Genomic DNA, 27,003 nt, shown 5'->3' on the forward strand with positions numbered 1-27,003 from the left:
AAACTCCTAAACCAAAAAACCTTGGTTCCTAGTTAATGCACACAGCTCCAGTTGGGACCTGCCTTGTGTACTCAATCTCCCCACAGCTTGTAAAGTCAGTTAAATATAGTCACAGTTGAGTTCTGTGGAACAGCAAATAGGAAAAGAAGGGAAAGCTGGAGGCGTATTGGTGAAAAACACTTCAAAGTAATTTATTTTGACGCTTTTTAAAGGCTTCTTTGTAAATGTACTTTTAAATAGTAGTTCTGTTTCCTTGAATCCACGCAAGAGCATAAAATAGACGGGATTCAGGAGAACTGGCGTGGGAATATTTTCAGCTCCATTTCTGCCTGTGTTGGGACAGCTGCTCTACTCTGCACTGCCTGTTTTTTTTAATGGACCTAAATTCAGGTGACTGAAAAAGCCATTTTGTGGTACACACCTTATGTGCGTGTTCATTGTATGTGTCTCTTTGTTGGAGTTTTGTGGTGATTATGTTGTCCACCTATTAGTTTTCCAAACAGAAGGAAACACATAAATGACCCAATACTTGGTAGCAGTTTGGTTAATAAATAAAAAGGTAACACATCTTGTCCTCAACATCCGTTTCAATGAATGAATGAATAAACTAATTACCTCTTTAAACCCAGCCCCTGGCTTGCTCTTCAGTGGTATTTCCCAATTAGTAAAATAATTACCTACCTTTTCTCTGTTAATTACTCTAGATAAAGTCAGGTTACCTCCTTAAACTGTCTCAGAAACCTTGGGCAAGCAAAAGAACAGTATTGTTTTCTAAAGCTTTATATTTTACATTATTAAGGTCTTGGTTTCCTCACTGGTGAAGTAATTAGATTTAATTGATCTGTATGGCCCTCTCTGAGTCTAATTTTACGATTCATAACTGTTTCAGTGGTGCTTTGGGAGCCCAGTGTGCCAGCAGTACCTCCAGTGTAACACACAAGAATAATTTCTTACCTTCTCTTCCACTGTATTTCTACACACCCACAAACATTGCTCCCATGGACTTAGTCAGCTTTGGGTTCCTGTGAAGCACAGCTCCCTAAACTCTACCTTTTTCACAAAACTGATATAGCACGCCAGAGTGTGACAGCAGGTCTTTGAGAAACCCTGCTTTCAACTACCAACTTCTTAGATGTGAACACGGACCTGGAGGATGCTTTTAAGTCTTGTATTTATACTCTGCTGCCCTACTTATGACTTCGAAGTGCATGTTGAGTCACTGAATAGATCTATTAACTGGAGGTTTTCACACTACAAATCAGAATTTACCACACTCGGCTTAGTCACACCAGCATTTAATTTATTTTGGATCAGCCCCTTTAGCTAGGAACTTAAGGTTTTACTGCTCTAAAAATGCGTTTGAAATGTTATTTACCCTGTTGCTCACTCAACATCTGACAAAAATGTGCAAGTGCTTCCAGGAATAGTAAAAATGTGTTTCAAAACACTGGACCAAAACAGGAGCTTGGTTCCATGGTATGGGTGCCCCAGTTTGAAAATGTCTAATTTACAACAACCTTTACAGATGCTTTTACACAGGATTCTTTTAAACAGGGACTACTACTAACATATTTCAAATGTGAGTCAATACATAAATATTTTGTTAAGACGTCTTGTCAGCAACACATCTATTTCATTATGCATGAAATGTAACTACTTTTAGTTTCTAAGTTGCTGAATTATCTAGTATGCTCAGGGGAATTTCTCTGAAGATTTACTAAGGCTTGGTTACATCTTTATAATTTTTTTGAAAATTGTAGAGAAAAGTTCTGTGTTTTGTAGCATGATCTTTATAAGGATCTCATTAAGAATTGAATCTCTGTGAAGAGTATGAGAGTATTGATATTATCACTAGATAGATGGTGATGGCATGCATCTTTGTGGAGAGGGGATGGATAACTTGATAAATGTAGTGACTCCAGAGTGATTACCTGAGAATGCAGAGGTTTTCAATGTTTTGATGCCAGACTTAAGATAATTAATTCTAGGGCTTCAAAGTTATAAGAGTCTGATGTCTAGGTCTTTCCTCCCCATTTTGGAATATTATCAAAATATCTTAATACTTTTGGATTAAGTCATTGAAAACATTGGGTTCAGCATCTCATGCATCTCTTCCAGGCTAGCAACCAATGTCATGTGCCACTGAAATTAAGGGCTCTGAATTTGTGTGTGTGTGTGTGTGTGTGTGTGTGTGTGTGTATGCGCGCGCGTGTGATTGGTTTTCTAATCTTGGCAGGGTCTGCTGTATCAGAGGTTAAAGGATTACTCTTTTGATTATCTTCATGATTTGTTTCAGAGCATTACTTTTGCAGTTTGGCCAACTGGTAATTTTTTTTTTTAGGTTTCATCAAAACTAAAGAATTTTTTGAATGTCTTGTTTTTCTCTTAATTCCAGAATACTATTTTTGACTCTAATAACACATTGAAAGAATATAGATAGGGATTCTAAATTTAATAATTAACTGAATAAGCATAAGTCAAAATGGGACTTATTATTTTTTGCCTTTTGGTCCTTTAGTTCAGTTAATGGATACCAGTTCTACCAGTGACTTCCTCCTTCATTCTTCAACCCTCTACCAAGAATATCTCATTTCTCTACTAATTAAGTTCCTTTACATCTTTAAAAGTTTGGACCCAAATTCACCTTTGGGAGGGCTTTCTTGACAGATTCTACCTGACAGTTAGCCCTCTTCCTAGATATAGACCATATTAAAAAAATTTTTTTAAATGTTTATTTTATTTTAGAGAGAGAGATGGAGTGCCAACGGAGGAGGGGCAGGAGAGAGAGAGAGGGAGACACAGAATCCGAAGCAGACTCCAGGCTCTGAGCTGTCAGCACAGAGCCTGATGCAGGGCTTGAACCCATGAACTGTGAGATCATGACCTGAGCTGAAGTCAGACACTTAACCAACTGAGCCACCCAGACACCTCTAGACTACATTTTGAAAAAAAAAAAATAATAACCAATATTGTATGAATAGTGTATACTGTATTATTGTATGAACAGCACTGTGGTAGAAGGCACTCTGAGGAAAACAGATGAACACTTTTTTATATCCCTGCAGGGGGACGCCTTTAGCTCAGGTCATGATCTTGTGGTTCATGAGTTCGAGCCCCACATTGGGCTGTCGCTGTCAGCCCAGAGCCTTCTTTGGATCCTGTCTCCCTCTCTCTCTGTCCCTCCCCTGCTCTCATGAGTGCGTGTACACACATTCTTTCCCTCGCTCTCAAAAATAAATAAATATTTATATCCTTGCAGGAACCTACTGTCTAGTTGAAGAATCAAGAAAAAAATTTAAACACTCATATTATAAAGACAGGTTTTGTTTTTTGTTTTTTTTCCTTGTGGAGGTGGTTAAGAAGCTGGTTTGAGTGTGCAAGAATGTAAAAGCAAGGGAAGATGTTAATTACAGTCACATACTTGAAAGAGCCATGAAGCCTGCTTTTTCTGATACTATTATAGAGTCCTAGCTCTTGAGAGCCACAAGGGCCATTAAAGATCTTGTAACTTAATCAAATTCCAGTGTTATATGACCATAGTTTGCCTGCTGGACATGTTCATTTGAGTATTATTGCCTAAAACTCAGAATGCCTCCAGCCCACCTAATATTTACTATTCTTCCAGTCAATTTGACTCTCCTTTCTTCTGCCTTGTAACTGTTTACTTTGCTCACCTGTTACATTTTCCTTACCACCACCCTCATTTAGGAACATAACCATCTTTTTCTGAACTCGTATAGTTATTTTCTGATTTGTCTGCCTCTGGCTTTCAGTCAGTTCTCTTCACTACTGCCTTTTTTTTTTTTTTTTTTTAATTTTTTTTTTTTCAACGTTTATTTATTTTTGGGACAGAGAGAGACAGAGCATGAACGGGGGAGGGGCAGAGAGAGAGGGAGACACAGAATCGGAAACAGGCTCCAGGCTCTGAGCCATCAGCCCAGAGCCCGACGCGGGGCTCGAACTCACGGACCGTGAGATCGTGACCTGGCTGAAGTCGGACGCTTAACCGACTGCGCCACCCAGGCGCCCCCACTACTGCCTTTTATACAGGTGTAAAATTTACTGATGTAACAACTATATGCAATGCAAAGACTATAACTGGATCTTGGATTAAAAAATAAAGACTTATAGAAACATTTTGAGGCCAACTAAGAAGCTTGAATATTGACTATACTAATGGCACTGAGGTCACATAGGAGAAAATCCTTCAAGTTTCATGCCAAAGAAGTGTCATTAAGAGTGAAGTACCATTATGTCTATACCTTACTTTCAAATGGTTTTCCACCCAACAACAAAAATTGTGTGTGTGTGTGTGTGTGTGTGTGTGTGTGTGTGTGTAAAATATGGAGGGAGATAGAACAAATATGTAAAATTGTTAATTGGTAAATCTAAGTGAAAGATTAACATTTACTGTACAATTTCATTAACTTTCATGCAGATCTGAAAATTCTCAGGATTAAAAGTTGGGAGAAAACCTTAGTAATTACTTCAGGGACTAAAGGCAGGTTTTAGGTCAAGTGACAGTGCCTGTGAATTGGTAGTGACTATGTAGAACTCTGTGGAAAGAGGTATGTGTCCAGTGGGCACTAATGCTGTGCATGCTCTGGATAGGTGGAAGGTGGCATGGTGATGTGTGCAGATACTTGTATCTCTGACCAAATAACTACATGCCTTTCTTAACCTGTCCATGGAAGCCTTTATTCTGAGATGCCCTGGCCTCATCTACACTATTCCCTCTTATTACTGTTCTCGAGTCTAATCAAAGTTTCTGTGCTTTCAAGTATTCCTTTTTCTCCTAGGTTATTATCATGTTGGGGCTTCACTTCTGCTCCTTCCAGGTCTAAATCCAATGGCCAGTTACTTTAATTATTCTTGGAATAGTGGTACTCTTAACTCCTTGGTCCTTGTCTTTCTTTTTTGCCTCTCTGCAAACTTTCAACCCCAAATAAATTTGACCATTCTTTTCTTTCCTGTGTTTATGCTGAAATGACAGTGTTCTTGGAAACACAAAACAAAACAAAACACAACAAAAACCCAAATAAGTATATGGTATCACTCTTTCTTCGTAAGTGTCTGATCTCTTTTGGGCACTCAGTAGTCATCTTATGTTGATCAGTCTTCTTCTACTTCTCTAAGTATTCTGTTTAGTCTCTTTCTCTAGGTTCCTGAGGCAACTTGATCTCCCTTAGCAAATAACCTTGCTTTTTAGCTCCCGAAACATCCTTCTCTTTCCAATACTAAATTATCTCCATCTGCATCCATCCTTCTCTCCAGCTTTGGGGAGCCATTGTGCTTCCTGTTTAGACCAGACCTTCTCTACTTGCTCTTGAGCCTATTCCCTTCCTCCACATGCCAGTTATTCTTCCCCTTTGTTTGTTCATCCATCTCTTTCCATTAGCTCTCTTCCATTTTAAGAAATAATCTTTATAGTTTATTAAGGACCTGTTCTGTGCCATGTACTTATTTATTTATTTAGTATTAAAAAATTGTTTTAATGTGTGTTTATTCTTGGAGAGAGAGAGAGAGGGAGAGAGAGACAGAGCATAAGTGGGAGAGAGGAAGAGAGAGAGTGGGACACAGAATATGAAGAAGGCTCCAGGCTCTGAGCTGTCAGCACAGACCCTGACGCAGGGCTCGAACTCATGAGCCATGAGATCATGACCTGAGCTGAAGTTGGATGCTTAACCGACTGAGCCACCCAGGTGCCCCTATTGTTATTTATTTTTAATTAGGGAATACTTGATATATGAATACATAATATCTTGATAATTTACAAAGTGTAGTAAGGAAATGAAAGCCCAGATTAATCTACCACCTAACTTAAAAAATAGTGGAATCCTGATGAAAGCTGTCTATCTGTTCTTTCCTGTAAAGCTCCAGGGGTAACCAGGATCATGACATTTGCCTAATCTCTTGCTTTTCTTTATAGTTTTATCATACAAGAATAGTTACTAATTACTATATTGTTTAGTTTTGTGTATTTTTTAATTTATAAAAAGTACGTCATGCTATATATTGTATATATTTTTCATTCAACATTGTTTATAATATTTATCAACTTTGAGGTGGGTAAATATACTTGATTCATTTCCATTACTGTGAATATTCACTTTTCTGAGTATACCATAATCATCAGTTTTCCTGTTATTGATCAGCTGAATTGTTTCCATTTCTTGCTTTTACAAATAATGCTTCTGTGAAGATTTTTTATGTGTCATGAACAGGAGTCTCTCTAGGGTGAGCAATTTCAACATTGGAATATAATTGACTGCTATCTTGTAAAGGGTTTTACTTACACCAGGAGTGTACACAAATATGTCTTCATAACATATTTTTGCTAATAATTGATTTTAGTAAATTTTTAAACTTTGGCTAATCTAGTGGGTGTAGATTGTTATCTCATTGTGGTTTTAATTTGCATTTCTCTGATTACTAATGAAGACTGAGCATTTTTTCATGTGATTACTGGCAACTTGTGTTTCTTCTTTTGTCTTTAAATGTTTATTTATTTATTTTGAGAAAGAGAGAGAGAGAGAGCTAGCAAGTGCTGTCAGCAGAGAACCTGATGCAGGGCTCCGTCCCACAAAACATGAGATCATGACCTGAGCCAGAATCAAGAGTCCTATGCTTAACTGACTGAGCTACCCAGGTGCCCCTGTGTTTCTTCTCCTGTAATATATCAGTTTGTGCATTTGCCAGTATTTTTATTGGATTGTCTTTTTAAATATGATATTTAGGACTTATTGGTATATTCTGGGCATTAAACTTTTCTGCTCTATATGTGCTTAGACTATAATTGTACGTAATAAACTTTTGAGAAGTTGAACTAAAACGCGTATCTATTCGATTTCTTATCATTATATCCCTAATTGAAAATTGAGGATTCTTGACCTGATGCTAGTAGCCCTTTAGACTAGGTCCTTGCCCTCATCTCTACCCTTACCCTGCTGTGCTCTCTCAGGACCCTGGCTCCAGTAACAGCCAGGCACTTTTAGCTGACTGGATTTTCTAGTTTGCCGTATCATGGGTTAGTCCCTTTTATTAGAAAGGCTGTCTTCCATTCTTACTCTCTTGTAAGTTCCTACTTGTCCTTTACTACCCACTTTAAGCACTGCCTTCTCTGTGGATCTTTTCCTAACCTTTTCTGTATGTCATCATGTTTCTTTCTAGGGCCAGTACTTTGTCTCTGGTCCTAGTGTCACATAATTGCCATATTGAGGACGCAGCAGGCACAGGAGTTGGAAGATTTGAAGTCACATAATTTGGTGTATTGTTCATATTTAAAATTTTCTGTATGTTCTGATGTTTCAGTACCTTAAAAATCTTTCTGGCTAGGGTATAGCTAGCTGCCCCTCCTGGGGCCAGCCAATAGAGATAGCAAAGGCCCCAGCTGGAAGCATGTCTTTGATACCAAACTAACCAATCTAGAGCCACACATCCTCTGTCTGGGCCCTTACACTCCAGGATACAATATTCTTCTTCCTTCTGCCTCATCCTGGGGCTAGGTGTCAGGTATCTGGGGGCCACTCCGATAGTTAAAGCCTGTCAAAATTATTCAGACTACCAAAGTGAAACTGCCCTGTCCTCCTGTCTTGCCTTTCCCTGGGAGACCCTGATAAAGGCTCTGACCTTGGCTTTTCCCTTGCTTTTGCTTTCTGCCTCTTGACTACCCTGAGGTTTCTCCATTATGGCTTTACGTGGTATGCTGTGCCTTCTTGTTTCTAGGACTTGTGAATATAATAAACTTTTTTCCTGAGCCTTTCCTGTGGTTGTATCTACTGACCATCACATGAAAGGTTACAAAACATATTTTTCCCCATTTTATTGAGATATAATATATATACATACACAAACACACAAAAATGTTTTTTGCGCTTGGTATGAGAAGTCTTAGAATTTACTTTCTTAACAACTTCCATATATACCATATGGCAGTATTAACTATGTTAACTATAGTCACTATGTTGTACATTATATCCCTAGTACTTATTTCTCTTATAATTGAACCTTTTGACCAACATTATCCAATCCCCTAACGCCTGCCTCTGGTAACCACAAATTTGATTTCTTTCATAATGAAGTTTTTTTTTTTTTTTTTTTTTTTTAAGATTTCACAGATAACTGAGATCATACAATATGTACCTTTCTGTTTGATTAATTTCACTTAGCACAATACTCTCAAAGTCCATTTGTGTTGTCACAAAGGGCAGGGTTTCCTCCTCTCTATGGTTGAATAATATTCATATATATATGTATACACACACACATATATGTGTGTGTGTGTGTGTGTGTGTGTGTGTGTGTGTGTATGTATCAACTTTTTTACCCATTCATCTGTCAGGGGACACTTAGGTTGTTTCCATATCATGGCTGTTATAAATAATGTTGCTATGGACATGGGGGTGCAGATATCTTTTCAATATAGTCAAAACATCTGATTTTTTTTAAAAAACATTTTCCTTAATGTTTATTTTTGAGAGAGAGAGAGAGAGAGAGGGAGAGAGAGACAGCGAGCAAGTGGGGGAGGGGTAGAGAGAGAGGGAGACACAGAATCCGAAGCAGGATCCAGGCTCTGAGCTGTCAGCACAGAACCTGGCACAGGGCTTGAACTCATGAACCACGAGATCATGACCTGAGCCGAAGTTAGATGCTTAACCAACTGAGCCACTCAGGTGCCCCGAAACATCTGATCTTTAATTTATACTTTGCTTCTTTCTAGCTGTACGACCTAACTTTATCTTCTTAAGAACCCTGTTTCCTCATTCCTAAAATTGGGGTAATAGACCCTACCTTTAGTGTTATTCAGAAGGCTAATGCTTATAGAATATTTCTACCAGTTCTGCCCCATGATAAATATTGCCCATTATTTTTATTATTACTGTTATTATTTTTACATGTTTTGATAGACACAGCTCTCTCATCTACCATATTTTCATCTCTTGAAGGGCAAAGATCATCTCTGTAACCCTCCTTCTAGAACATCAATAAATACTTGACACATGAATGAATGAATGAGTGAATCAATGAATGAAAAAATACATAATGCAAGGAAGATTAGAGCCAGGATATGAAATGCCCACATTAAAAGTGTGTACTTTTATTTGGTTAGACTTTTGGGAATGGAAGTGATAGTTCATTGAGAGCTTTACTGGAGCTTCTTAATTAGAAACTTTAAGTTTAATCAGAAGGGCTGGTGGTTTCTAAACTGTGTTTTGAAGAGCCTGTGGCTGCCTTGAGGTGCCTCAAGGTAGGATGGAGGTAAAGGGTGTGACACAAAGAGGAGTGGGAGGCAAAGTGTATGGGAGAGACTCTTTCCTCTTCCACATCTCCACAGAGCTCCTGACCTTGAAACCAGATAGTTTTGTGTATAGTTTTGTGCTTTTACGTATTGGATTTCTGCTTAAGTTTCATTGGAAAGTAGTTGAGTTGTAGGAGTAGCACAGCCCATTTACCGTGGTGTGCTGGGTGTGTGATGGCTTAGGTATTGGGAGTGGGAGGATCAAGGCAGTGCCCCATGTGCTGGGAGAAGTGGATGGCAGCTGAGAACCTGAGAGGCATCCTGGGGGAGAGCTCACGCAGTGCTGAGGAAGTAGAGCCCGTAGTGCATCTCCATTGGCAGTGTGGGATGTGAGTCCAAGCTGATTGATAAGACAGCTTTTGATATAGAAGTTGTAGACAGGGCATTGGTATGTCTGCTTGAGATGAAGACCTGTGAGATTAGAAACTCAAGCGCATTGAATTTTACTTTATTGAGCGGATAGGTGTTGTGTGCCAACTACCTATCAGTGTTCTGGGTCATGATGAGCAAAGTGATTGTGGTCCTGTCCTCATGGATCCTGCAGTCCAGTGGGGAAGGCACATAACCCATTGTCACTGACCTATGATGAGATATGAAGCAAAGAACTGTGTGCTTTGAGTGTTTCTGACAGGTAGGAGATCTGATTCAGTCAGGGTGGAACATAGCAGGAAGAATTTTCTGAAGAAACAATGGTTGAACCTACATCTACGATTATGGGAGTCCTAATAAGTGGACAGTGGGGGCAGGGTAGTCAGGAGAGTTGAGGAAGAGGGAGCAGCCTGTGTGAAGCTCAGGAAGTACAGCTTATGGAGCCCAAGGAAGGCCAGTGTGGCTGGTGGGCAGCACACTGGAGGGAGGACTGGCTTGGCTTTGAACCTCATAGTTCCTGACAGTCAACTAGAAGTGCAAAGAGCAGAAACTTTCCTCTGACCCTTTCCCCCTGGCCCTGCATGACCTTTGGTTTGCACTCCTTAATACTTTTGAGTCCTGTATTGGTTTCCTAGGGCTGTTTTAACAAAGTACCATAGGTGGAATGATTTAAACAACAGACACTTATTCTCTGGCAGTTCTGGAAGTTGGCAGTCCAAGATCAAGGTGTCAGCAAGGTTGGTTCCTTCTGAGGGATATGAGGGAGAATCTGGTTCAGGCCTTTCCCTTTACTTTTGATTGTTTCTTGACATATATGGCATCCATTCGTTTGTGTAAGCATCACTCCAGTCCTCTGCCTTCATTTTCGCATGATGTTTTCCTTGTGTGCATCTCTGTCCAAGATTCCCCTTTTTATAAGAACACTGTCAGATTAGGGCCCACCCTACTCTGGTGTGACCTCATCTTAACTAATTTCATCTGCAGTGACTTTTTTTCCAAATAAGGTCACATTTTGAATTCGTGGGGGTTTAGGACTTTCATATGTGAATTTTTAGGGGGACACCATTCAGCCTGCAACAGGTCCTATTTTTAGCCTGATATTGTTGTATGTTTAGAAAATAACTACTTCAAATATGAAAATGAACTTTCTCTCTCCTTTGTCTTAGAGCCTAGAGATGAAAACATAAAATTGAAACTGGCTTGTAGTAAACATGCAGTAAAATTTAGATAATAAGGTCTTTGTTCAAGTGCCATGATTTACTTCCACCTCATAAGAAAATACAAGTGCCCATTGTTGGGTGTGTACCTATTAGACAGTTGCTGCTGAGTGGATGTTATTAGCCTGAAACCAGTGGGACCCACATTTATGCTGGGTGGGGGGTAGGGGAAAAGAAGGGAGAGGGAGACAGAGACAGAGAATGGAACCAAAACTAAACCCAGACTTCCTGGCATGTAAGTAGTGTTTGCAGAAGGTGCCAAGAGGACACTTTAGAGGCTGTGGTGCCAAGTGTGTGGCTGCTGGGCCATGAGTGCAGCTGCTAGCAGTTTGTGGTCAGATGTCCGGTATATAGAGAGTGGTTTCCAACCTACCTGGTCATCCTTCCCTTCCATCCTGTGGTTTCCTAAGCTTAGGGACCTATTGTCAATTCAAATAAACAGGTTTTAAGTGGTGTAAATTTTTCCCTCTAACCTCTATATTCTGCTTGCTCAAAATCCATGTTCAACTGTAGGTCACTGTCAACAGTTTTATGAAGACTGAAATTCATCTGGTGAATACCCACCTGTTAGGTACATAAGCTGGCAAGCATTTTGGTGGGTTAGTGCATACACTACAATAGATTATGAAATATTTTGAATTTTACCCCAAGCTTAACACAACATATTTTTTAAATTTTTGAGAGAGAGAGAGAGAGAGAGAGAGGGAGGGAGGGAGGGAGAGAGAGAGAGAGAGAGCAAACAGGGGAGAGGGGCAGAGGGAGAGAGAGAGAATCTTAAGCTCGATGTGGGGCTCGATCCCATGACCTTGGGATGATGACCTGAGCCAGAATCAAGAGTCGGACACTCAACTAACTGAGCCACCTAGGCGTCCCAGCGCGGTATTTTTTTTTATTCAGTTATTTATTCCATGTGGATGGACATCGCATGTGGATATGACAAAAAGGTCTGTGGCCAGTTTGGGGCATAGACTCTTAGAGTTGAAGGAACCTTATTGGTTTTGTGGACCAACTTCCTACCCTTGTGGATTTTCTCCTACAGCAGTATAATAACTAGCCATCTAATCTCTGCAAGAATATCCAAATCAATCAGGAACTTGCCTGATCCTACTCTCCTTGAGTATTTAATTTTTGGCTTTTACTGACCCCTTCGTAGTTTTATTTTAGCCCTTTAGTTACCAGAAGTTACCACTATTTTCCTTCCCCCTTTGATTGTTATTATTCTCTGTTCTTTTGTTCTTTAATGCCATTCTCATTTATCACCTTCTGAAGCTACTGGAGTTGGTCATTGTCCCTCATAAGACTTGGAACAATTCCTAGAGGTGGTGGATTCATCAGAGTAGAGTGCAATAAAAGTTACTGTATTGTAAACTGAGATGGTTAGCTCAACTGGTTACATGTTCTGTCCCCCAAAGCCATGAATTCTACCACTTGGAAGTCACCTGGAACCCAGCTTCATAATGTGCTAGATTTCCTCACCCTTAAGAGTTGGCTTTTTATAACATTTCTCAAAAACCTTTAATTTTTTTGTATTGTTGTTTGAATATAGTTCAGACTTAACTTGGCTAAATTATATCCCTTCCAGAATGTGTTTTGGGTCAGCATTTCCTAGACCTTGTTAGTAGAACACTGGGCTTGCCAGAGGTGAACAGGATCTCTCTCTTTCACCACCATCCCTCCCTCAGAGGCAGTAGGGATTCTGTCATTAAAAAATTGGGAAACACCGCTTCCAAATTTCCCCTCTTGCTCATTCACAAGGTACATTTGCTGAAGGTTTTGAGAAGTCCTGAAGTAACTTCCTAGGGCTGCTGCAGCAAATTGCAGACTGGGTGGCCTAAAACAGCAGATTTATCCTCTCACAGTTTTGGAGGCCAGAAATCCAAAATTAGCTGTGGGTAGGGCTATGCTCCCTCTTGAGGTTCTAGAAGAGAATCAATTCCTTGCTCTTCTGGCTTCTGGCGGCTGCTAGCATTCCTTGACTTGTGGCTGCATCACTTCGGTCTGTTTCTGTGGTCACACGGCCTCCTCATCTTCTGTCTGTGAAATCTCTCTGTGCTTCCCTCATAGAGGGATGCTTGCAACTGGATTTGGGGCTATCCAAAATAATCTCCACATTTCAAGATCTTGATCACATTTGCAAAGACTGTTTTGATATAAGATAACAACATTCATACAATGCAGTCATTAGGATGGGGCTATGCTTTGGGGGGCCATTATTTACCTACCACAGTTGATCATCTTTTATCCATTTAGGACACACTTCTTAGCCACTCCTTCTTACGCCAAATTGGTTTTCCTTTTCATCAAATATTTATCTTGAAGCTCATCTTTTCTCCTTTTCACAATGCCTTCCTATCTGTCTTCGCTCCCTACTTCTAATTGCTAAGTAGTTTGGTTTATATTTTTAAAACACCTTGCACTCTTGTGTCATCTCTCATTAAACTCTGTGCCTTTGTTGAACTTTGAACAGTGTGGGATAGTGGGCAAGAATCTCTGGAGTCAGACTGTCTGGGTCTAAATCCCAGCCTCCCTTCCCCGGTTAATAGCTGTATGATTTTGGGTAAGTTACTTAATTGCTTCTGCCTAAGTTTCATTGTCTGTAATGGGGGATAATTGGAGTAAATGCTTTAAAGTGTTGTTTTGGGAATTACGTAAGTTAATAAATGTAAACTGCTGAAAACACAGCTTATCACTACACTGTCCAAAATTGTAGCCATAAGCCATATGTGGCTATTGAACAATTAGGATGTGGATAATAGAACTGAGGAAATGAATTTTTTAAATGGAAGCAATATAAAATAAATTTTTGTTAAACACAACTCTCTTGTTTTGGTTAGGATTACATTTCAGTTTAACTGGTGTATTTCACACTTAAACACACCACTGATTTTGTTGATGTCACCTAATTTGTTCACTTGGCATGATTTTTTTTCTGTGTTCTATCTAACATTGTATTGCATTTATTTGAGTATTTTATTCAGATAGCAGGACTTAGTGATACATGTACCTCATCATTGGTAATTAAATTGAAATGTTTATAATTTTAATTAAAATGTAATTTTTCCAATTAAAATAGTATAAACCAATTTTAGAATTCAAATCAAAGGCATTTACTGCTGCAGAATTGAGTGCAGACATAGAAACTAGTACTATGATCAGATCAATGAAGACATAAAGAGACTGGAAATTCTGTGATTAATTTGCAATTTGCTCTGCCAGAGCAAAACAGAAAAACTGTTGTGTTAAAAAATTTAAGGAAAATAAACTGGGTAATATTAAGAGATTAAGATTTGATTAGAAGTTTCCTCTCAATGATGATCAAAAAAGAATTAATGCATTTAGTTGCCTGAAATCTGAATTAAATATCCAGTACATTTAAAATTTTGGTAGGATGAGCGCTTGTCACTTCAGACACTTATAAAATGGCTTAGATTAATGCACAAAAGAGGAAAACAATTTTAGTTGGAGAGGTGGGAAAATAAGTTATTTGTTACTGAAGTTTTATTAGAAAATTATGAGAAAATACAACAATGTATATACACAATTTTAAAGATATTCCATTAAATCACCAGTTGCCTATAGAATACAAGGTCTTTCTAACTATCAAAGATTAGTTTATTTGAAATTTGAAAAATTTCAAGTGCTTTTCTTTATCTTTCAACAAGTTGCAGGGTCACTGCCTAGTTACTACTTTAGATATCCTTTTTCTCAAAGGATTTAAAAATTTACAAAGAAATGATATAAATTTATAGTGAGAAATACCAAATTTGTAGCATAGATATTTTTGAATGTTCTCTATGTCAGAGAAGAATTTCAGATGGATATAAAAAAATTAATTTCTATTACAACAGGTTTCTATCACTTCAACTATGTTAGGTGAAATATCTGCATTTATGAATTTTAAAATAAGAGACTGATATTTCTTTTATTGCTTCTTTTCACTATATTCTGAAGCAGACTCTAAAAAGTGTCATAGGGGCACCTGGGTGACTCAGTTGGTTAAACGTTCAACTCTTGATTTTGGCTCAGGTCATGGTCTCACAATTGGTGAGATTGAGCCCCATGTGGGGCTCTGTGCTGACAGCATGGAGCCTGCCTGGGATTCTCTCTCTCTCTCCCCCTTGCTCTCTGTCCCTCCCCAGCTTGTGGTCTCTTTCTGTCTCTCTCAAAAGTAAATAAATAAACTTAAAATGTGTCATAGATAACTGGTTAAAATTTTTCAATCTATACATTCAAATATATGAATCATTGCCAGTTCATAGACCTGTTGAAGGAAATAACAGACAAGGCTGTGATCTTGCGCTCTTGGCCAGCATTCATTGGTGGAGTCATGAATGAGTTTTACAAAGACTGCTGTAATATTTACTCCAATATAAGATTTTCTTTTCTTTCTTGAAATGAAAGGGATGCTTGCCAGATAATTATAAAGAAAACATGGCAGTGTGATTTATGTTTTCTCAGTTTTACCACACTGCTTATGAATGAGTTAAATTTGAAGCTGTAAGGAAAGGTAAAGTTTATTTTTGACCTAGCTAGGGAGGTGTGAGAATTCATGTTGAAATTGAAAATCTTTATAATGCAGATAAATAATGAAGTTATACGTTTTTCTAACATGAATCAATATGTAAAAGATTTAAACTCTTAATAGGATTACATAAACTGGCTATGAAAACCAGAAAGAAAATTGGAAGAACACTATGAGAGTTGCTTTCCGATGTATGCAAATACTCATTTGGATTCAGTGTTAATACTTAAGACTGAGTTAACTTGAACAGATACGGATTTTAAACTGATAGCCTTTTGCTCCAAAGTCAAATCAGTTTTTCTTAAAACAAAGCAAAACAAAACAAAACAAACTGAATCAGTTGTACCAGTGTATATAATGATTATTAAAGGGAAATTATTTTTTTTGGTATTAAATTTTCAGAAGATTTGATATGACCAGTTGTTCAATTTTATGAAACCTAGATACAGATCAAGTGCTTCTGAAGAAAATTTAAGTTTGAATTGAGATCTGTTGTGTCAAATAACAGATTTTGAAAAATTTAATACAAAAAAGAATGTATAACATCTCATTAATAATTTTCTCTTAATGTATTGATATAACATTCTGGATATATTGGGTTAAATAAATTTTTTAAAATTAAGTTTTGCCTATTTTTAACTTTTTAAAATTTGGCTACTAGAAAATTTAAAGTTACACATATGGCTCAGAATATATTGCTGGCCTAACCCATCATAGGTATACAGTGAATGAATGTTAGCATTAATATGATCGCTAATATGATGATGATGATATATTGTTGTTGTTGTATTGATTCCTTGTCCTCTCACTAGATTATAAATTCCTTAGGGGTAAGAAATATATCTTATCCTTCTTTTTTTTAGGTTTATATATTTATTTTGAGAGAGAGAGAGAGCGAGAGAGCACAGCATGAGCAGGGGAGGGGCAGTAAAAGAGGGAGAGAGAGAATCCCAAGCAGGCTCTGTGCTGTCAGCACACAGAGCCCTACATGGGGCTCAATCTCATGAACCATGAGATCATGACCTGAGCTGAAATCAAGACTCTGATACCTAACTGACTGAGCCACCCAGGTGCCCCATCTTATCCTTATTTTTATTTGCCATGTCATATCGTGTAGTCCTTTTTTAAAGGACAGTGGATTGATTGCCCCAGGATCTGCTTTTAATATTCCATGTATGGACCTGTGGGTTTTTTTTTTTTTCATCTTTAGGATAATGGCATAGAAATCTCTTTGAGTCTGTGAACATGTGCATGCATACAATCACACACACACACACACGCGCACACACACACACACACACATACACACACATACACACACGAGTATTTTGTTTAGTATACTTGAAAGGGAGTTATTTAAACATTCATAATCATGGATTATTGCAAAAGTAATTGGTACTTACTTTGAAAATTGTATTTCAGTAAGCTTTGAGTTTTTATATATTTTTTATATACATTGAAAACCTTTAAAAAACTGACATTATTAGAAACTTGTTTTTGTTGAAACACTTTTATTTTGATTGAAGTAGAATTATTCAGGAAATAACACTGTAGTTAGGATTAGACAAATTGGCTTCATTTTCTGCCATGTTCTCTAACTAGCTCTGTGACCTTGAACAAGGGATTTAAGCTTTATTTTTTTTTTTAATGTTTATTTATTGAGAGAAAGAGAGGCGGGGGAAGGCGCAGAGAGAGAGAGAGAGAGAATCCCAAACAGCGCCTGACATAGGGCACAGTCCCATGAACCACGAGATCATGACTTGAGCAGAAATCAAGAGTTGGATGCTTAACCAGCTGAGCCACCCAGGTACCCTGGGATTTAAGCTTTCTGAACCTCAGTTTTCTAATCAGGAAAAAGGGGGGGATAATATCAGTTGCATTACTAGGATGGTGTGAGAGATATAAATGGGAAAAATATCTTAGAGTGCTTAGCAACCATAGGAATCCTAGAAATATACATTATTATTATTTTGATAGAAATAATAATAAATGTCTTGAAAAACATAACACAACATAAGGTTGAGTTAACCACATCAATTAAAACGTGATTGCTTATGGGATTTTTAAGCATAGAGTTGTGGTACAAAAAAAGCCTCTCAATTGTTTCAAATGTACAACCTAAATCTATAAAATATAGTCAAATACCCCCAAAGTCATAAACATTAGGTGAGAGACTAGCTGGGAAACAAATCAATAGTTAGACATTTAAGTATTATAAGATTAGACCAAAAGGTGCCTCTGATCAGGTAAGACTGAACTAGAGACACCTGGTTTTCAGTCTAAGACTCTGGAAATGTTGGGAAGTTGGAGTTTGGTGCTGCTGTAAGCAAGGTGGGGAGTTGATTTTCACCTAGAGAATTTCCACTCCTCCTCATACTCTTGCCCCTGTGTGCCCTTACAAAACTCTGGTCTTCATTCGAGTGCAATGTTGGTAATGTTTTTTGTCGTATTAAGTCAAGATTTTAAAAATTGTAGGGTTGAATAAGAACTAAGCTCCACTGCTGTTAGTAAGAGAAAGCAAAACGACAGGATAAAAACGACTTAAAGCGTAAGTGCTGAAGAAATTCAAACTGTCATCTCAGTATTTCACAGAGTTCCTTTTATGCCTCTGTTTTTTTTAATTTATTTCAAACATCTATTTATTTATTATTTTTGAGAGACAGAAGGAGAGTGCCAGCAGGAAAGGGGCAGAGAGAGAGGGAGGTACAGAATAGGAAGCAGACTCCAGCCTCCGAGCTGTCAGCACAGAGCCCAATGTGGGGCTCGAACCCACAAACTGTGAGATCATGACCTGAGCCAAAGTCAGACGCATAACTAATTGTGCCACCCAGGTGCCCCTTATCCCCTCTGTTTCTATGTTAGGGCTGAAATATCTAGAAACACACCTAGATTGTGTAGCCTAAAAGGCAGCGACACTGGAGAGAGAGTTGCAAGCACAGTGGAGGCACATATTTTTAAATATGTGATTCCCCCTCCCCCCCCCCAAATGGTTTTTAATAACTTCTTTGGGTGGTAGAACCCAAAGCACAATATTAGCACAACTTAACAAGTAAATGGAGAGATTTCCTAGCCACAAACTGAATGGACTGAACCTACCCACAGACTGGACAATCCAGGGGAATCAACATTGTTCATGGTAGGACCTCTGTGATTTACGGTCATTCCTACAATACTTTGTTCTTTGTCCTCTGGCTCTTAAAGTTAGTTGGCTTTATTAGTTTTATGATATGCAGCTTTCGGGGTAGATGCTTACAAATTTCTCCATTTATACTTGTGTACATATGCTTGAATTTTATCTGTTTCAGTGATTTCAGGTTATGTAAATCACAGTAAATCACAGTTCATATTTTGTATCTTTCTTCAGTGATTTACAATATCTCCAGGGTGATGGATATTCCATGGTTGCAGAGCAGATCTGAAATGCATCAGGGAGCCTATAAGTGACATTTCTGTCATAGTATATATTTTAGAAACAGTCTTAACTAGATTGTGCCAATAACTTAACCCTGAAAGAAATTAGGTTAAAAGAACATTTGTAAATAGTTAAACTCTGCTTGTTACCAACAATGACATTTTAGTAACAACCTGTTAAATGAATTTGCAGTAAGATAGGGAAAGATAGAGACATCAATATATGTGTATTCTTTTGTTATTTATGACCTTTTTAAAGCTGTAAACAAAAGGACATTTGTTTCGTCTTCCTCCCTTAGCCAGGACACAAATTATAAAAAGAAATGTATAAGGAAGTGTTAATAAATCAGGTAAATACTAAAATTTCATAATTCTTCTCTTTTCAGTACAAAGAAATTTAAAGTTTTTCATTAAGCATGGACTTGAACACTGGACAAAGTATAGCACTGTTTTAGTTTTGAGTACCTGTAAAAAATCCTTTCCTGTATAAATCACTTGGATGAATAGAACTACATAAGCGTATACTTTGCAAAGAAACAGGCTTTAATTGTATAGAATGTCACTTTGAGAGATAATGAGAAAGGGAAAAGGAAAGAGAGGAACTCTGTTTTCAAAATCTGTATATATATATTTACTACAAAGAAGTTATTATTTAAGCATGAAGTTTACTGGTGATTTATTATTAACTTCCCTACAGATCTGTCCAAATCTTTATCAATGTATTTGGAACGCTGAGTTATAAAAACTTTCAGTTAGTATATTGTTCTAAACTTGAAAGGAGTTAATTCACACCAGCACTGAATGGCCAGTTAGGTAGATATTTAAAAGGATTTTGACAGGGATATGTTTCTTGTATTTCCTCCCCCCCCCCCCCCCCACCTTGATTTCATGCTCAAGTGTGATGATTTATTTCTCCAGGGAAGTCTGCCATCCAGTATAGAAGAGGTCAATATGGTAGTATTTCATAGCTTTTCTTTTATCTGTACAGCCTTGCCACCCTCTGTCTATGACTCATGCATCTACTGGTGTTCACTGATAGCAGAACATTTTGATTAGCTGCACAGGTTACCTGGTTACTGTTCTCAATCTGTCCACGTGTGTGTTTGCTGATGTATGTGAAATGTGGAGGTCTGAGCCGGTGTTGGAGCATAATCCTATCTAGGCCAGGAAATGCCTGGCTTCCCAGATACTTCTCAGAGCAATAGGGCATGGACTAAATCTCTTATTTCCTTCCTGTCCTTTATTCCATAACACCTATGGCCCAAGTGGATGTTTGATATTCACTAATCTGGGACAGTTCATATTGTTAATAAATTGTTTAGTGACCAAATTTTATGTTAAAACGTCTGTCCATCATTATGGGGTAATTGATCCTGTTAGTGAAACAAATTGTCATAAATAATTCATTACATATACGTGTGTGTGTGTGTGTGTGTGTGTGTGTGTGTGTTTGTGTGTAGATTACATATATATTTCAAATTCTTTTTCTGTTTACTGACATCTTGGGCAGGTTACTTGGTCTCAGCTCACCTCAGTTTGCTTATTTGTAAAATGGGGATAATAATAGTGCCAACTACATAGGGTTATTGTGAATATTTAAAAGTTAATGAATGTAAAACATTTGGTGCATGTCTGGCATATCTTATCTAAGTGGTATATAAGCACTTACTATTGTTATTAATATTATTTGTAGTAATAGTAAGTCATGTGAAGACTTTTTTTTTTTATCTCTGAAGGATAAAACTTCAGCATTAGTGAAGAATAGGAGAGTGGGAGAGAGAAAAACACAGAGGTTCAAACTAAAGGAGCTTACCCATTAAAAAAAGGAAAGCTAGTCAGTGGGATACAGTATTCTTTGGGCATACTTATATTCATGTAGAGATGAAAGTTTGGCTCATTCTTGATGTGTCTACGTATTATGTACACCCAAACACACTTTAGGCTGTTAAAAAATGCCTTTATATTTCCTTTCGAGGCTTTTTAAAACATTTCTGGGACTATGTTTGTGTGTGTGTGTGTGTGTGTGTGTGTGTGTGTGTGTGTGTGTGTGTTGTCATTCTAATTATGTAGTTAAAAATTGTCTTTCTATACCTTATTAATAATTGTTTCCTTTCTACCTTCTTTTGTTAACCCTTTAATCCCATTTTCCTTAAAGCATTTGTCTAATTACAGAAATTTATTTTACTATGTTGAAGTTAACAATATTACAAATGCTGGGTTGTGCAAATTTAGCTGGAATTCATATTTTGGTGTTTGCATTCTTCTTTGGTCATTAAACCAAGAACGTGCAACAATCATTTGCAATTTGAAAAGAACATGTATTTTAAACCAGCTAATTATGGAAGTTCTATCACTGAAAATCAGTTAATCTGTTTCAAAATACTTTTTTGAGTAGCTTATATTAGAGAGGAAAATTAATTTTATGTGTGTTCTAGATACTAACAAGAACAAATCAATTGACAAATACAGCCTACTAGAAAAGTGGATAAAAAATAGAAAAAATAAGAATAGATAGTTCCTAGAAGAAATAGTATATATGATCACAAACAAAAAACTCTTCAGTCTTAAGACTAGACAAAAAATGAAAAGAAAAACATCATTTTTAACCTGTCAAACTGGAAAAAAAATGTTTGTAAAATTAACCTTTTAGGTCATTTTTTTTCTTTGTGATATTTTTTCTTCAGCAAATCTTTTTTAAAAAATTTACCATGGACACAAGACTTAACATTACAGTCATATGTAGGATTATTGGAGATATCTGGCTTCTTTTTAAAATGTTGCTTTTAACCTAGTTCATGATGGCTTACTGGAAAGTCTTGTGTTTGGCAACAGAGCTGCTGTATATGTATATATATGTATGAGGTGTATGTGCAAGCACTTCACACCTGTTTGAAGGGCTCTTTCCCTGGCAAATAGTCAGAGGGAATGGGTGGTTACAGGAAGAATATCTTAGCTGCTGGGCACAATAAATTTTTTATTGTTCAGAGTTTGTTGATAGCCTTTCTAGATTACAGTGCTCCTCTCTAACAAGAAGTAAATCACAAAAAGTGAAAGTCTGTTTTTCTGTGGCAGTGGCTTTTATGGGGAAATAATTGTTAATTTTAAAAGACTACTTGGGTACGTCAGGTTGGCTTGGGCTCAGGTTATGATCTCGCGGTCCGTGAGTTCAAGCCCCACATGAGGCTCTGAGCTGACAGCTCAGAGCTAGGAGCCTGCCCAAGATTCTGTATCTCTCTCTCTTTTTCTCTCTCTCTGCCCCTCCCCAGCTTGTATTCTCTGTCAAAAATAAATAAATAAACATTTAAAAAAAATAAAAGACTATGGGAATTGGGAATTATTTATGTTTTAAATATTGATAATATCCTCGTTTCCTGTCTACCACTCAGTTAGTTTTCACTCCACTGGTAATTGTTGGCTGTATTCTTGTTCTTCACTTGGAAGTGCATTAGTGTATTTTACTTGGTTCTCAACTGTAGACATTAGTCCATTCTCTTCTTTTTAGATTTTTTTGTGACACACACACACACACACACACAGGTGTGAGTGGAGGAGGGGCAGAAAGAGAGAGAGAGAGAGAGAGAGAGAGAATCCCAAGCCGACTCCACGCTGTCAGCACAGAGCCGGAAGCAGGGTTCAATCTCACGACCATGAGGTCATTACCTGAGCTGAAATCAAGAGTTGGATGCTTAACTGACTGAGCCACCCAGGTGCCCCTACATTTTTTTGCAGTAGTTTTTAGTGAAAAATTCTGAGGCCTGGGAGTTGAAGACTGTTTTTTTTTTCTTTCTTTCTATTTTTTGCGTGTAGATTTTGCTACTTCCGTACTGTGTGACTCTACATTAAACATTTAACTGTTTTGAATCTCAATTTCCTGACCTGTAAAATGAGAGAGTTGGATTAATTAATCCCTATGGTCTTTTGAATTCTGTGAGTTTGACAAAGATTTTATGCAGTGATTTGTGTTACAAACATGAGCCAAGTGAAAATACTTTTCAAGTGTATTCTGCTTCTGCATTCTTCATATTATGTGGCTAATCTTCCCATTGGAAGTTTTCATTCTAATTCTAAACTGCATCTTCCATTAATCATTGAGCTGTTTGCATTTCTTTTATGAGGAGGTACAGAGTACTTTGATACTGTAATTGCTATTAGCTGAAAAGATGATTATTTTAGTGTAATTAGAATTTGTAGAATTAAAGAACATAAAGGGCAGCATAAATTGGTGTTCTCTCTCCTTCCAGAAGGGATATTCTATTTCCTAACGCTTGAGATGGTCTAAACAAAGAAATTCATGTGTTAGTGGCATGAATTCTTTAGCCCAATACTACTTATTCTGTTCAAAGAAGCTGCCAATTGGTTCTTAGGCAGAAACACACAGTATAATTTAGCATGCAGTTCAGAGGAACCGCTTCGCAAATTGCATACAAGAAAGTGTCCTTTTCATTTGTTCTTCTGTACTATAAGTGCATCCATGTTTGAAGAGAAAAGAGAAATGCTAGTCTCCTCTGTAGGAAGGTAGACTGCCTGGCACATACGTGCTTGGATGTGGGCTAGATTAGAGGATCAGTCGGTGCTTAATATAGCCTTCGGTGGCCATTGGGAGAAGGGGTTAGCTTTCTTTACTTCCTTCAGCTTTTTATAGTTGTGAAATTTTAGGGAATTTTAATGCTACAGTCAAAATAGGATTGAATTAGAGGCGCCAGGGTGGCTCAGCTGGTTAAGCATCTGACTTTGGCTCATCCAACTTTGGAATCCTGCGTTGGGCTCTGTGCTGACAGCTCAGAGCCTGGAGCCTGCTTCGGATTCTGTGTCTCCATCTTTCTGCCCTTCCCCCAACTCATGTTCTGTCTGTCTCTCTGTCTCTCACAAAAATAAACATTAAAAAAATTTAAAAACAAGATAGGATTGGATTAATTTTTGCAATTACTCTTTATTTTTATGGGTGTTTATCTAAAATATTTCTGAATACTCCATGAAAGGTAAAAAACCAGAGATACCCAAGTATAGGGACTATAGGCATCAGGCACACCTAAATCTGGCACTTTTGGTCCTTGGTCATGGGCCCCGCCTCCTTGGCTCTAGAGCACCAAACAGTAAATACATCCACAGCCAATCCAAGTCCATCTTCAAACAACATTATACTGTTTCCTGTGTGGAGCATACACCCAAACAAAACCTGAGAAATCTCAGGTGCTGTGTATGGTCTCCTTCCTCTGAGCTCTGGAATGTTCTAAAATTAGTTTACTTAATCAAAACTAGAAGCACTGATTAATCCATAAAGCACTGTGTAATGGAAAATGACTAAATTAATTTGATTTAAAAGTAAACCCATTATGGTCTTTCATTATTTTGTTAGGTTTTGACATGTTTTCGTAGATCCCAGGTGTAGGAGGGTGAGGAAGAAGGTTGTTTTCTAGGTCAAAATTACAGGAGACTTGGATTCTAGTCCTGGCTTTGCCTCTGTAGTGTGATATTAGGCAAAATGGCTATCTTCACATGCCTCATTTACCTAAGATGTAGTGGCTCTTGCTTTCCAGGCTGAGTTCTTGCAAGAATAAGATAGAAAACGTTTTTGTGTCTTGAAAATGTTATAGCCATGGTGATTACTCAGATCTGTATAGCATTTAATACAAAATGGAAACCCTTAATTACCTTAATTTGTGCAAAATTAAATGTAAAAGAGTCACAAATGGGACATTGTCTCTCCAATTAAAAAGTTTTCTATAACAAGGATTGAACCCATGCTGGAATTTGTACCAAATTAATTGTGTTCATAGCAAGTGAGTTGGAAATTTAGTTCATTTAGTTCCTTGTTTTCTGGGGGATTAAGAATCAGAATTTTTAATGTTGGTCATAGGTTCTCAGTTGCCATGACATTTCAGTCATTAGTCTGATTGAAGCCTTCTCCAACAACCCTGTTCTTCTAGAGGAGGCAGAAAAAATGATCTTGTTGGCTTGGCTGACGCCTGCCTGTTTAGATACTGTGTCTCCCTGTGGAGTCCCCTCAGGGGCCTGGGAAGAGGACAAGGGGAGGCCAGCTGGGCTGCCTAGGCCAGAGACCAAGAGCCTTTGCTCTGCTCCATTTCCCACTCATTGTGCAGCCCAGGCCCTATCACTTGAGAGACCTGGCAAGGAAGTCAGGAGGAAGTGAGTGCCCTGCTGGTTCAGAATGTTCCAGTGTGGTTGGAAAGTTTGAGAAGGGCCCTGGGTGAGAAGAACAAGACCTTATTGACAGGGTTCAGGCCCGATCAGGTCTGTTTCACATCAGCTTTCTGAATAATCACAGCCCTCCCAGCCCCCATGGATCTCTAGCACTTTCACCTCTGCCTTTTTTTTTTTTTTTTTTGAAACATTGTATGTAGCCATGGTAGAACACAAAGCGCTTTAAATTTTTATTCCAAAGAGGAATTATGAAAGATGAAAAGTATTGTGTTGCCTGCTTCAAAATGACAACACTAACACCAGCACCAAAACAAAACTTCATATTTTGTAGGGTTTTCCAGACTACTGTAAAATTATTCCTCTTATTGTAAATGCTTTTTCTATTAAGCTGTTTTCTCATTGATTGATTTATAAGACTACTCATTATTCTTACATTTCTGTTGGTCTGTTCTAGTCTGAATTGTTCAGTCCTCTTATCTGATTTAGTTTGCATGTTGGGTATTTAAAAACTGTGTAATTGTGTGTAAATCATAAGATTGAGAGGAAAAGGAATATGTTAAACAATTTCTCTTCTCTACATGAGTCTATAAAACAGAATATTTATGTCAAGTCAGAAGAAAATCTGCTGGTGGTTTTAATGAACCACAAAATGTGTCCCTTGTATACCTTGCCTTGTCATCCTGCCTGAATTTATGTGTGACTCTGCATTAATGTAGTAAACACTCTTTTGGCAGTCCTGTCATTTTCAGGACCCATAGGGTGTCTCCAATTCCAGCTTTAAGCCAACTAATGACAATAATAAGACTTGCTTCACTTTTCTTTTTCCTGGAATGTCTGGTAGGAACTTTTGAAGCTCAGAGGGATATTGTAAACTTTTTCAAAGTGAAGAAACCAAATATCCCCAGCTACTTTTGAGTACACAAATATCCAGTAGTTGGAGCCTCCCATTTTTATGTTTAAGTCTGGATAGGATGGAGGGGACCTACCCAGGCTGAAAGCAGGTGGGCAGTTAACAGGTTTTACTGCAAAATGTCTATCCAACTCATATTTTGAGCAAGGCTGGTAGCTTTTTTATAGTACCTCTAGAACAGTGATTTCTCACCTTTTGGTCTCTTAATAGTTTTATTAGAAGACTCTCATACTTCCTTTCCCTAAACCTGGCACATGAAGTATTTTAGTTTAAATGACACTCTTCCTTATCTAGAAATTTTTACAAGAGTTATTAAAAGCCAGTCGAGAATCTCTGTGTTTAGTCAGATACCTTCATCTTAATGTAGAGATTAACTGCATGATTTAAGATGCATTCTTTCTATTTTGTAAAAAAATAAACATCCTTCTTTTATTTAAAGTTTATGTGTGTGTGTATGCATACATATTCAGTGATAATAACACAAATCTGATTGTGTTTATCCCCCTCCCCCAAAAGTCTTTTGTTGCTGAACTTTCCAGAACCCCTGAGTCAGAAGCCAACTCCCACCAGTGCCTAGAAAGCCTTCTCCCACGAAAGTACTCATCTTCCTCCTTTCCACTATCGTGTCTTTTTTCAATAACATTAACACTCTAGTGCTCCCTGCCTCCTCCTCACACTCACCCTGCCTTCTCCCCAAGTCCCCACAGCTCTCATCTAATTCTTCCCCAGTGATTCCTTTTTTACAACCACCCAGAATTAGTCTGATTCCTGTATGTTCCTGTAGTACCAAGGACTTCTGCTTTGCTACACATACTTTGCATGGTAAAGTGGAAAAACCTAAACCCAAATCCATGTGAATCTTAAGTGTCATGTTCTCTCTGTTGCCCCATATTATCTCCCCAGATTTTGTTTCTTACTCCATGAATAGGACAATGATAACATTTTACTGTGCTGCTTTGGTGCTCAAATGAAATAATGTCTATGAAAATGCTCAAGGAATAGTAGAAAGTTGATCATTATTCTGTTTTTACCATCATTATCTGTATTATTTTTATTTTGGTTGCCATCATCCTTAATTTAAGTTCATATGGCCTCTTCAGTGCTTTTCTCAAAA

General features: G+C 37.8%; 1 protein-coding gene across 3 annotated transcripts in view; it reads left to right on the forward strand.

The window, feature by feature from the left end:
• Positions 1-27,003, forward strand: part of GMDS (GDP-mannose 4,6-dehydratase) — a 642,226-nt gene that overhangs the window by 128,223 nt on the left and 487,000 nt on the right. The window lies entirely within an intron of this gene.

The sequence above is a fragment of the Leopardus geoffroyi genome, chromosome B2 (genome assembly GCF_018350155.1).
Source record: "Leopardus geoffroyi isolate Oge1 chromosome B2, O.geoffroyi_Oge1_pat1.0, whole genome shotgun sequence".
Classification (NCBI taxonomy): Eukaryota; Metazoa; Chordata; class Mammalia; order Carnivora; family Felidae; genus Leopardus; species Leopardus geoffroyi.